Here is a 13,267-nt window from a genome sequence, read left to right as displayed (position 1 = left end):
ACCACCAAGTTCCACTAACTTCAACAAGTTACAAGTATTTATTACTGCCACCTTTGGTTCCTTAAACTCAAGCTCTACACCAAGCTTGTTACAACCAATATTCTTTATCCTACCAAGTCATTTCTACCTCTAACACAAATTAGATGATTTGGTTGTTTAATTGCACAATGACTAACACTATATCGCCTTACAGATGGATAAACAGTTTCAACACTTAGTCTCTTCACTCAAGAAAAATGAAGTGTTTTGAGATCTTTTCTAAACTTCACAAGTATTTACATAAAGATATTTTTAAAGAAAGAATTTGAATAATGAGCACTTCAATTCATACTTAATGTCTTTAAAGCTTCTAGTATTTATAGGCCAACTTTGATCAAGTATCTATTGTCTCTAAATGAACATATTTCCTCTCTTAAGTTTACGTCTGAAGAATATGGCCATTGAGGGATTAAATGTGTGTATTAAATGAATGTACTTCTTCATGTCGAGAAACCGCTTTGTCGTTGGAGTGTTGAACACTACAGCAGGAAACCACTTCCTTTTGCATCAAAGCAGGTCTATGCAGCAGAGCGCTCCTTTTAATGGCGATTGAGGAATTTCAGAGCTTGGATTCATTTATTCTTCATAGGATTTGATAGATCCTAAGATAATGTCTCTGGAAAATAGATTGTAGACATAGAGTATTAGACTAAGTCTTAAATGCCATCTTTAATGTCTTATTATATCATGATTCTATCTTGCTATCATCTTAAACATCAGACACAGACTTCGCGAAACATGTTCTGATAGCACTTAAAACATAGCTTTTAACCTTTGTATTTGATTAAATCTCATAAAAATAATTAAGGATCATAATTCATCTTAAGTCATAAATGTCCTTTGAATTAACATATTTCTCGAGGAATTAGCAAGAACAATGTTAAATGAAAACCATATAGCTAAATGTTTTTGGGTAGATGCGGTTAGTACAACTTGTTATGTTCTCAATAGAGTGATTATAAGACCACTTTTGAAATTGATACACTATGAGATCTAAAAATGTAGAAAGCCAAATATATCACATCTCAAGGTTTTTGGGTGTAAATGCTTTGTGTTGAACAATGGTAAAGAATCATGTGACAAGTTTGATGCAAAACTGATGAAGGTTTATTTCTAGGATACTCACCTACTAGCAAGGCATATAGAGTTTTCAATAAGAGCTCATTAAAGATTGAAGAATCTTTCCATGTAGTGTCTGATGAGACTAATCCCCAAAAGGAGAGAAAGATGTCTATTTTTTATGATGACATAGGGAGTCCAAGAGAAGCATCTCCAAAGAGTGAGGAGGTGGTGAATAATAAACCTCAAGAAGAACCCTCATTACAACAACATCATCTTCCCAAGGAATGCAAAGCACCAAAGGATCTTTCTATAGACAATATCATCAGAGACATAGAAAGAGGAGTAACTACTATACACTTTTTGAACTTATTTTGTGAGCTTACTAACTACTATACACTCTTTGAACTTATTTTGTGAGCTTACTGCATTTTTGTCACAAGTAGAACCCTTATCTATAGAAGAGGCACTCAAAGATGAGTTTTGGATTATGTCAATGCATGAGGAGTTGAATCAATTCAAAAGAAGCAATGAATAGGAATCGATACCTTATACTAAAAATGTGAACATCATTGGCACTAAATGGGTGTTTAAAAATAAATTGGATGAACATGCTTTGATCACTAGAAATAAGGCAAGGCTAGTAGTCAAGGGCTATAACCAACAAGAGAGTATAGACTTTTGTGAAATCTATGCACTAGTAGCTAGACTAGAGGTCGTAAGATTGATACTTCTTATGCTTGTGTTATGGATTTCAAGTTATACCAGATGGATGTCAAAAGTGTTTTCCTAAATAGATACATTGAAAAGGAAGTTTATGTTTCCCAACCTCCTGATTTTGAGGATCGTAAAAATGCAAATCATGTATACAAGCTTAAGAAATCTCTTTATGGACTTAAACATGCACCGATGCAATGGTATGGTAGACTTAGAAACTTCCTTCTTGAACAAAAATTTGAGAGAGGAAAAGTTGATAAAACACATTTCATTAAAAAGTTCTCTCATAACATTTTACTCATGTAAGTTTATATGGATGACATCATTTTTGGTTCTACTAATCGATCTCTTTGTGAAGATTTTGTACACAAGATGCAGGAGGAGTTTGAAATGCCAATAATGGGGGGGGGGATTAAATTACTTTCTTGGTCTCTATGTGAAGAAAATTGACCATGGAACATTTCTCTATCAAACAAAGTATTGCAAAGAACTTCTCAAGAAGTTTAAGATGGACAAAAGCAAGGAGGATGAAACTCCTATGGCTACTAATTGCTACCTTAGTGCAGATGAAAATGGAAAGTCAATTGGTCAAACAAAGTATAGAGGTATCATTGGTTCCCTACTTTATTTGACTTAAAGTAGACTAGATATCATGTTTAGTGTTTGCGTGTGTGCATACTATCAATCTAGTCCTAAGAAGTCTCACTTCTCTACTGTAAAAAGGATTATGAAATACCTAAGAGGCACTTTTGATGTTGGCCTATGGCACCTTAAAGATGTTGGGATCTCTCTTGTAGGATACTTAGATTTAGACTTTTCCAGATTAATCTAGATAGGAAAAGCACTAGTGGCACTTGCCACTTGTTGGGCAATGGCCTAGTATCATGGAATAGTAAGAAGCTAGAATGCATTGCCTTATCTATGGTTGAGGCTAAGTACATTGTTGTGAGGAGTTATTGTGCACAAATCTTATAGCTCAAACAACAACTTCCTGACTTTAGATTGCATTTAGGACTCATTCCTTTAAGATGAGATAACACTAGTGCCATTAGTCTCACTAAGAATCCTATCATGCATTTTTGGACAAAGGATATAGAGATTAGGCATAATTTCATGAGGAATCATGTTCACAAAGGTGATTGTGACATTAAGTTTGTTGATACAGACTCACAACTAGTTGATATCTTCACCAAACCTTTAGCTAGAGATAGGTTCTACCATCTTCATAACAATCTTGACATTTTAAGGGAGTCTAATCTCACTTGAGCTAATATGGGAGCCTACATTCATTTCATGTACATATTCATTTGCATTTGTATGTTTGTATTGTGCATTTGTGTTGCTTATTTGCTATATGTGCATTTAGAAAGCATGAAAAACTTTTTAGCATGATATTTTTAAATATATGATGTCATCTTTCTTTTTTGTACCTTGTGTGTTATGCTTACATTTATTTTTTCTGTTTTGATTCCACACCTTTTGGCTTTGTGATGCAAAAAGGGGGAGATAGATATGATTGATTGTGTATGTACCTAGATGCTATGATTTGAGTAGATGCTACTAATGTGTTTGTTGAGCATGGTGCATAATAGGTACAAGGACAAGGAAAACATCAATACACAACATTTGGTTTTATGATTTTACAATGATAAATATGTTTTAAAAGATGTGACAATTTTATTAAATGTTTTTAGTCTAGGCATGAGTGGTAGATTAAGTCTTAGTTTTCTTTATCCATGCTTAGTGTGAATTGATAAGTGCCAAATTTCAGTTATTTTTAGGATTAAATTGTTAGCACTTATCCTTTAATTGTAATAGTTTTCTTATAAACTACCCTTAAAACTAGTTGTAACTATATATTATACATTTAGTAATATTGTTGTTTAAATATGAAAGATTCATCCATGATTTTGTGGTTTTGATGGTTGTTTGTTAGATCCAGAAATAAAGCTAAAAGGAAGGGCAAAATGGTCTTTTCATGAAGATTTCTAACCCTAAATTTGCCCAGGCTAGCATCTAGCTCGCTTGGGCTAAGAGAAAACTTCAGCCCTAAGCAAGCCACTCGCCTGGGCAAGTTTCCCCTGCACTAAATGGATTTTTCTATAAATAGCCATGCAGGGGAAGAGGAAATGGGGGAACCAGCAGCCTGAAACCAGTAGAGAAACATGTAGAAGAAGAAGAAGAGGAAAAGTGGAGCTGAGGCACTGTAGAGTTGTGAACGTGGATCACTTCCTTCGTTATTTCTCTTGTTAGTCTTGTGCTCTGCACAATGATCGGTTAGTCTTTCGTAAGGATTGGATGTAATCTTTGTACCCTTATGTATCCCTTTTGATATTATATATGTATTAATCTTTTCTACTCATTATTGGAAATTTCATTCTACTCTTAATGCTTGATTCTATTTGATCACTAGCGTCATGAAATTGAATTTTAAGTGAGACTGAAAAGTAATCTTAGAATTTGAACCGAATGATTTTACTTTCTACGTTACGTTGCTAGGAACAGAGCATAACATTTTGATTGCAAAAAGCATGAGAATATAATTGTAATGCTGGAATATTTACTATATATTCGAGGGACGATATTTAGTAAATGTTCTTAGGTTCCAAGTGCGAGCAATCGACTTGGGATAATTATGTGTGCATTAGTAATGTTACAAAATGATTTATACATGTTAATTTTATTAAGATACTAAGGGTATGAACGATGAAATCCAATCATATGTCTTCTTAAGTTAATTTGAGTTGTTATTATTATTTTTGTAATTTACGTATTTTTGACCCACTAAATTCTGTGTTTTCCATTTTTCCTTTATTTTCATAAATCCGTTATTTTTTATTTCCTTTTACTTCAAGTTGTCTTTAGTTAATCAAACCAAAACCAATGACATTCGATTAAATTTGTACATAACTATTAAACCGATAACCTTTATCCAAATGAATTAAGTAAACTCAAGTCCTTGTATAGACAAACTCTTTTATAAATGTGAAACCTATAACAACAATTGGTACGCTTGCCAAAAGTTTCAACATGAATCAAACATGATAGATAGATAGATGGATTGATCTCAAAGTTTCTTAGAAATAATGAGTTCAACATAGTATAATCAATTACAAGGTTATTTAATCAATTACAAAGTGTTAGAACAAGCAACAAAACTAACTTCTTTTTGAAATTTGACTAAAGTCATTGAATTAATTGATTACCAGTTTTAGTAATCGATAATATAACCCATTTTAGAAGAAGGAAGGCTTTGTGGCTCTAGATAATCAATTACCACATTTAGTAATCGATTAGATTGCGCTTGGAAAATTTAGAAGCTCTCTGTGACGAAATAATCGATTACCACATTTGATAATCAATTATTCTAGAACATCAAATTGTAGAAGCAAAGCTTCATGATGAATCAAGATTGATTCAAAGATGTTTTGATGATAACAAAGGTGATGACAAAAATCTCAAAGGTCAATCAAAGAATGAGTTCAAGATGTTCAAGATAGAATCAAGAACACTTCAAGATTCAAGAGGAAAGTTGATTTCAAGAATCAAGAATCAAGATTCAAGGATCAAGCTTCCAAGAATCAAGATCAAGATTCAAGACTCAAGATTCAAGAATCAAGAAAAGACTTAATCAAGATAAGTATGAAAAGGTTTTTTCAAAAACTGAGTAGCACATGGATTTTTTCTCAAAACATGTTTACCAAAGAGTTTTTACTCTCTGGTAATCGATTACCAGATTGTTGTAATCGATTACCAGTAGCAAAATGAATTTGAAAAAGTTTTCAAATGAATTTACAACATTCCAATTGATTTCAAAAAAGTTGTAATTGATTACAATGTCTTGGTAATCGATTACCAGTGTGCTTGAACGTTGAAATTCAAATTCAAATGTGAAGAGTCACATTCTTTCACAAAAAAGCTTTGTGTAATCGATTAGACTGATTTGATAATCGATTACCAGTGATTGTTTCTAAGTAAATAAAAAATGTAACTCTTCAAATGGTTTTTGACTTTTTCAAATTGGTTTTAAGTTTTTCTAAAAGTCATAACTCTTCTAAATGGTTCTCTTGACCAGACATGAAGAGTCTATAAAAGCAAGGCTTTGTTTTGCATTTCAATTATCTTGAACAACCTTTACAATACAATCCTTTACAACTTTTGCATCTCTTCGAACTTCTTCTTCTTCCTTGTGCCAAAATTTTTCCAAAAGTTTTTTGGTTTTCTAAACCTTGAAAACTTGTGCTATTCATTCTTTTCATCTCTTCTCCTTTTGCCAAAAAGAATTCGTCAAGGACTAACCGCCTGAATTCTTTTTGTGTCTCTCTTCTCCCTTTTCCAAAAAAACAAAGGACTAACCGCCTGAATTCTTTTGTGTCTCCCTTCTCCCTTGTCAAAGAATTCAAAACAACACAGTCTGAGAATTCTTTTGATTCTTCCCTTTTCCTTATACAAAAGTTTTCAAAGCACTAACCGCCTGAGAATTCTTTTGTATCCCCATTCACAAAGTATCAAAGGTTTAACCACCTGAGATCTTTGTCTTAACACATTGGAGGGTACATCCTTTGTGGTACAAGTAGAGGGTACATCTACTTGGGTTGTTGACTGAGAACAAGAGAGGGTACATCTCTTGTGGATCAGTTCTAGTGGAGGGTACATCCACTAGGTTCAAAGAGAACAAGGGAGGGTACATCCCTTGTGGATCTTTGCTTGTAAAAGGATTTTTACAAGGTTGAAAGAAATCTCAAGGACCACAGGCCGCTTGAGGACTGGATGTAGGCACGGGTTATTGCCAAACCAGTATAAAAACTCTTGTGTGTTTGTTTCCTTCTTCCCTACTCTTTTACTTTTCGCTGTGCATTTTAATTTCCACTTTTACTTTTGGTTAAGTTTCTCTTCTACTCCTTACTCTCTTAACAACATAAGTAAAAGCCTTGGAAGAGTAAATTTTTAATTAGTAAAGGTTTAGGAATAATTAATTCAACCCCCCTTCTTAATTATTCTGAGGCCACTTGATCCAACACAAATGCTTGAGAAGCTCCCTGTGAAACGATATAATCGATTACCACATTCTGTAATTGATTACCACGTTTCTAGAAATGCAGAACAAAGAGGGATTTTAACAAATTAATCGATTACCATATTTGATAATCAATTAAATCTATTTTGGCTGTTAAAATTATAAACATCTTCACTTTTTCTTTCTTATTAGTGACTCTTGATACAATCTTATCTTTTAGAAAACATTTTTTGAGAGTTATCTAAGGGAATTACTCTGCATTTCTTCAAGAGATTCAAGTTGATAAAGATTCATTTATTCTCATGATGAGTTGATCATATATGGAAGATCTTGAAGATGTTATGATCTCCACATCAAGGTGAATTCGATCCAATTATGATTTTTTCAACTTTCTTAATATTGGTTAGGGTTATCAAGGGTTTTTTGAGTTGATGACATTTCAACTCTTGTTCTTTCTCTTGTAGGGTTCAAGGGAGAGGTAGAATTTTAGGGAATTGCATATGCATACTATTTGTACTTGGGTCTCTAATAGTGGAAGTTCTAAAGGATCTTAGAACAACTAGATGTAGGTCTTCTTGAAGACCAAACCAGTATAAATTCTGTGTGTGATTCTTTCTTTGTCTATACCTTAGTTTTGTGAATCAATCTTGGTAATGGAATTGATGTGAAAGGGCCATAAACTCCTTTTTTCATATGTTTTTGTATTCATTGTTTTCATTGTTTGAGAATCTTTCTTAACAAACTTTTTGAGAAAATCTTGATTACATAAAGGGGTATGTTTTAATTGAATCTAAACAATGATTAGGTAAATTTTTTGAAAAGAATCTATTCAACCCTCTTCTAAATTCCTATCTATTCCAACAGATGGCACAATCAGATGTCCTCCTTCCACTTTCCAGTTGAAGAGATGACCATCACCCTCAATGATGTATCATGTCTTTTACATCTTCCTATCAAGGGTCTTTCCTTGATCACACAGACATTTCCTACACCAAGAAGGAAATTAGAGGTCTATTGAGGTTAGAGCTAGGCATTATGATAGACCAGAAGGCAAATGCTGCGATTTCATTAGGCAATAGGGTGGTTGTGACTTGTTAGAGATGTTGTATTACACCTACATTGTCAGTGAGTTGTTTGTTTGGGCTTCCAGGGCATATTTGATGCATTCGCTCGATAATACCATATTTTCCGAGAAGAGCTCGATGCATGTACACATTTGCTACCTACATTACCTTTGTGATCTAGATCATAGCCACAAGTACCCTTAGGGGGTAGCTGCGCTGGCTTATCTTTATGACCAGCTATCATATGCTTGCAAGTATAGCAACAAACAAATGGGAGGTTATATAAGTGTATTAATGGTAAGAATTTTTTGTGTATACATAACTATTTTTTGTTTGTACTACTTGTCACTAAAAATATATTTCATGTTTTATAGGCATGGGTGTTTGAGCCTCTACCGACCATTCCTTGTAGTGAGAAGGTGCTGGATTATGTTTGTGAGAAGTTTATTGCAGATAGGTGGTTGTCACTAAGGGGTACTGATAATTTCTATTCAAGAGTACTAAATGCATTTAAAAAGGCATAAAAAGTAGCAATGTGCCCCTAATTTCATGGTTTCTTGTATGAGATTTGTAAATAATTGACTTTGTGTGAGTCTACAGAGTGGAAGCTTCATTTGGATGATTAATGTTGCTATATTTGGATTTTTAGGTTAAAGAAGAGAAAATTTGAAAATGCTACTGAAGAGCTCGCTCAGCGAGCCAGATTGGCTAAGCGAGGATAATCCGCTTAGCGAGGAAGCCAACTCACTCAGCTAGAGAAGAACCCTAGAGAATGTAAAGTCATAGAGCAGCGCACTTAGTGTGCAGCCAACCCGCCCAGCGAAGCCTTTGTCGCTCCTCGCGCTTAGCGCGTCCAAGTTCGCTAAGCGCCCAGTCACTATCTCTTGCTCAACGAGACATGCTCGCTGAGCGCACATTCATAATTTGAGAAGCCCAAAAGTCTTTAAAACTAGAAGAGGAAAGGAAAACAAAGCGTCAAGTAGTGTCGGAGCAAAGAAACAAAGCATCAAGGCTGAAGGAAGCTACTTTCTTCACACTTTCACTTCACCACTCAATTTCTATCTTATTTCAACCTTGTATTGTGCCCTCCTTGCTAATGGAGGGCTAAACACTTCATTGTTAGGGAGTTTTTCCACTGAGCACTCTTGATGTAAAAACTCTAACTATCTATTTAAAATTATTTGCTAGTGTTCTCTATTTCTATTTGTTTTTATTTTCCATATTTGTGGCTTGATCACTCATTCATATGTTTTGTTTGGATTTAAGTATTGGAAAATGCTTTTAGTCCTTAGAACTTGGTTGAGCAACTAGAGGCCTTCATTTCTAGGAATAGTGTGAAGTAATCTAGTAAACACTGCATCTAATTCGTAATGCGACTCGCTTAGACTGAATTTTTTGAGGAATCAAGAATAAAACTAGGATGGCTAGGCTCTTTTATGTGAGGGATCACAGCTAGAGTAATTCGACGGTACAAAGAACACTAGGATAATGTTAAATAGAGAAAAACTTCTGTAATCACGCCAAGAGAAAGTTCAGTAGAGTACTCCCCAACATATTCACCTTGGTATTTGTTTCATCTTACAACTCTGTGTTTATTCCTAGTATTGGTTCTTAAGTTGAGAAAAATTGTTATAGTTACTTGAAAACATGAATGAGCTAATTCATTTCACTTTACTGCAATTAAAATTGTTTACAAACTGAATATGCGTCATTGAAGTATAAGAAATTCCCTATGGATACGATACTCGGTCTTACCGTTTTAATTACTACTTGAACGAATTGGTGCACTTGCCAATTTGTCTAACAGGTACCAACAAGGTTGTTGGACCAGGTCGTTGTTGGATCGATTGTAGATGACCGATGTTGTTTGGTCCCTATATGCATCACATGGAGACCTTAGACCTTTCAAGGAGTAGACATTTTACTTTGGCTACATCAGAGTTAGGACATGCATGTAACTGTATCTACCAAAGAGGGTTTGGGTTTTGAGGCAGTTTGAATACATATAGAGAATTCTCTTGGACCCACCCGAGCGTCCTATTGCATATGAGAAGTGTTGCGAGGCATGGGCCGAGTAGGAGTAGCATGTGATGGCAGTGGGTGAGGTTGTTCCACATGGGACTCCATGGGCCTACACTCCAGACTATCTACCTTGGTATTACGAGCATTCACATCCATACACGCTTCCTCCAAAGGAAGGTGAGCCACCATATAGTTTTGTATGTATTATGCCTAAGCCTCTACCTTAGCGACAATGTAGTGGTGGTTAGATGCTAGATTATGTACTAGGTGTTGTTTACTCCTATCATGTAACACAAACAATATTTTCATCATTTTGTTTTATTTTTAAATGAAAAATAATTACTAGTTGTATTGTAAAATATTTATGTATGATTGATTTTAGATGATGTCAGCATCCACATAAAGACTATTGGACAGGAGAGTTGTACGCGAAGGTACAAATAGTCATCAGGTCATACAACATCTTCTGCTAATGGCACATAAGGCTCTTGCAGCTGGATGTAACTTAGATAAGGAGCAGCCGCCGCCGAGGAAGAAAGCCTGCAAAGGTGGCAGAGGAGGTGGCTGCAAGGAACTTGAGGATATTTGTTCAGGACATTTATCATTTTGTATTTGACTTATGATGTTTTTTGTACAAACTTATTTTAATGTTGTATGAACTTAGTTTTAGCAATTAATGTTTGCCTTGTTTTAATGTTTAAATGACGCATACCTAATAATTTAGTAAAGAATGGAATTTTTATTAAATTCAGAAAACAAACAAACAAACAACAACAACAACAACAACCACAACTAACATAAATTTCATCAATTAAAAACATGACTAAACAGATTTAAGATCTTCATTAGAGCTTGTTGTCACCATTGATCCACAAATCATAGCAATGATCTCTTTGGAAGGTTTTGGTTTTCTTGGTTTACACAGTAAGGTGATAAACGTCAAATTTACCGAATTTTCATATGCATTTTGTGATGTTTATTTGACATTTTAATTAACTTTAGGCCTTGTTTTGAATCAAATTAGTTTTTACTTTGTCTTAGGTAGAATTTTATATTTTAGTTTTTTTAATTAACTTTTGATAAAAAAAATTTAGCAAAAACAAGTCATTCTGGTTAGAGCTCCAAAGGCCCAAAATCAGCAACAAATTCTAGAAGGAAAAATTGCAAAAAATGAAGATAAAAGCTAGGAGAATCAAGAGTAAGATATTTTTCAAGGATAAATTAATTAGAGATATTATTTGTTTATAATTTCTTGTGTTTATCTCCTTAATTAAATCCAACTACAATTCTATGAATAAGAGGCTAGACATTCATTGTAATGGAGTTGAAGTCCCGAGAAGTTCTTAGAATTATATTTAAGACTTCCACCTACTAGACGCCTCCATTATTTCATTAGACACTCTTGGTTTCATTGTATTTTTTTATGAGTGCAATTCCTTCCACCTAGTAGAGGAAAGGATGAACCTTGTTTTGCTTTAATTCTATCAATTCAATACTTCATCTTAAGTTTTTTATTTGTTTCCGTACTTAATGCTTTTATTTGTTGACCATCTTATAGATGAATTCAGGAATTGACTTGCACTTTGGCGAGCCTTGTTGAAATCCGAACATGAATCGAGTACTTAATTGGGATTATCTCTAGGGATAGAATAATCCTCGTTAAGCCTCGCTAATTCTCAACCATTAATGTTGATTGCTTATGTCGGTATGTCTAAGGGATTGGGTATCGGGCAAGTAGTTTAGAATCTACGACCATGCGAGAGTTGGTTAGAATACATTAGTGAATTGGGGATGAACAAAAGAGATGAGTAGAGAATTATGAAGTTATAATGGATTGAGTGAATTCCAAATCCAAACCTAGACATTCATTCATCAAGATCGACGTCACCATCCAAGTCTAGTATTTCTATCTTTACTTAACTATTTTATTGTCATTTAATTTTTATTGCAATTTATTTTAATTATTTATTTCATGACAATCACAAAACAAAAATACAAAAACCTAATTCTTAGTTAAATAATTACATGAAATCCCTCCTTTATTCCTTTGGGAGACGACTTGGACGATAGTTCAGTTACTAAATCATGATTGGGTTACACTTGGCCGATAAGTTGAATCTAACGTGAAATAAAACCATAACACAGGACAAAGATTTATTTTGGAGATCGGCCAACCATTGCATACAACTTGATTGGACCTTTAGAACTAAATTGTGAAAAGATGAAAAACATCTTCCCCATTTCATTGTCGTCTTTAAGCTCCATACAATCGTACTCAACACAGTCATCACCTACAAATATAGGTTTACTGTAAAAAAAAACCCAAATAAGCTTCTTCCACTTTCGATGGCATCTGTAACTGCTTTCCTCAGAGCAGAAAGTGACATTTCCTCACTAATTTTTATGACTTTAGGACCATTAGGACTTTCAAATAATACCCCCTTAGAAGTTGATACCACATCACCATCATAACACACAACAATAACTACTCCTTCCATCTTCAATCCAATATGGTGAAAGATCCAACACAATGCATTTGAGCTTCCTCAGACCACTTGTATTTATTATCATCTTGTACTGTTCTCTTTTGAGTCATTTATCAACAACGACCAAGATTGAATCAACAAATTAGATGGCTCCAATTGCATCGAGCTCTACAACATCATTGTTGGCTTGTTAGATCGTCATAAATATGATTGTTATATCACAATATAAAACATTAAATTTTACATTTAAAAAAACTATTTTTTATTTTTAAAAACATAGCGGAATCATGATTCCATTGTGCAATTGGGTGGTGAAAAACTAATTAACAACGGATTCCATTGTTAATTATTTTTTCACCCCTAATAGCACCACGAAACACAATTTAGTTTTGCAATTTTTTAGGGATAGTTTTGGGATATGACTAAAGTGCACCCACGTGGGTAGTCGCACTAGCAAAACTAGGAGTGCTAATAGCAATACTCCATTTATGGCCTTGATGATAGGGAACTGTCAAGGGAATAATATTGGATTCAGTCCTCCTCTTACGTTAGGTCTTGTGTTGGACTCTCATGGATGAAAAAACAACTCAAAAGAAAGACTCTACTAAAGGTGGTCAATTAGGTTTCCTAACGAATATTAGTTATCAGAAAAGATACTAGATACTTTATATCAATGTCACGGTAATTCAAAATCATGTTGCGTTTGAAATAACACTCCATTTTTTACTCTATCTTTTTTATCTATTTTTTCATTCACTCCTCGGTCTTCCCTATTTTCATCCATTGTATTTTTCACTTTTTTTCCAAATTAAACGCACCTTAATAAAGTAGAGAAAATTATGTGAATTATCTTAAAATATGTT

This window comes from Glycine soja, chromosome 1 (genome assembly GCF_004193775.1).
Source record: "Glycine soja cultivar W05 chromosome 1, ASM419377v2, whole genome shotgun sequence".
Lineage (NCBI taxonomy): Eukaryota > Viridiplantae > Streptophyta > Magnoliopsida > Fabales > Fabaceae > Glycine > Glycine soja.
The sequence above is the reverse complement of the archived record's forward strand: the minus strand, read 5'-3'. Positions refer to the sequence as shown.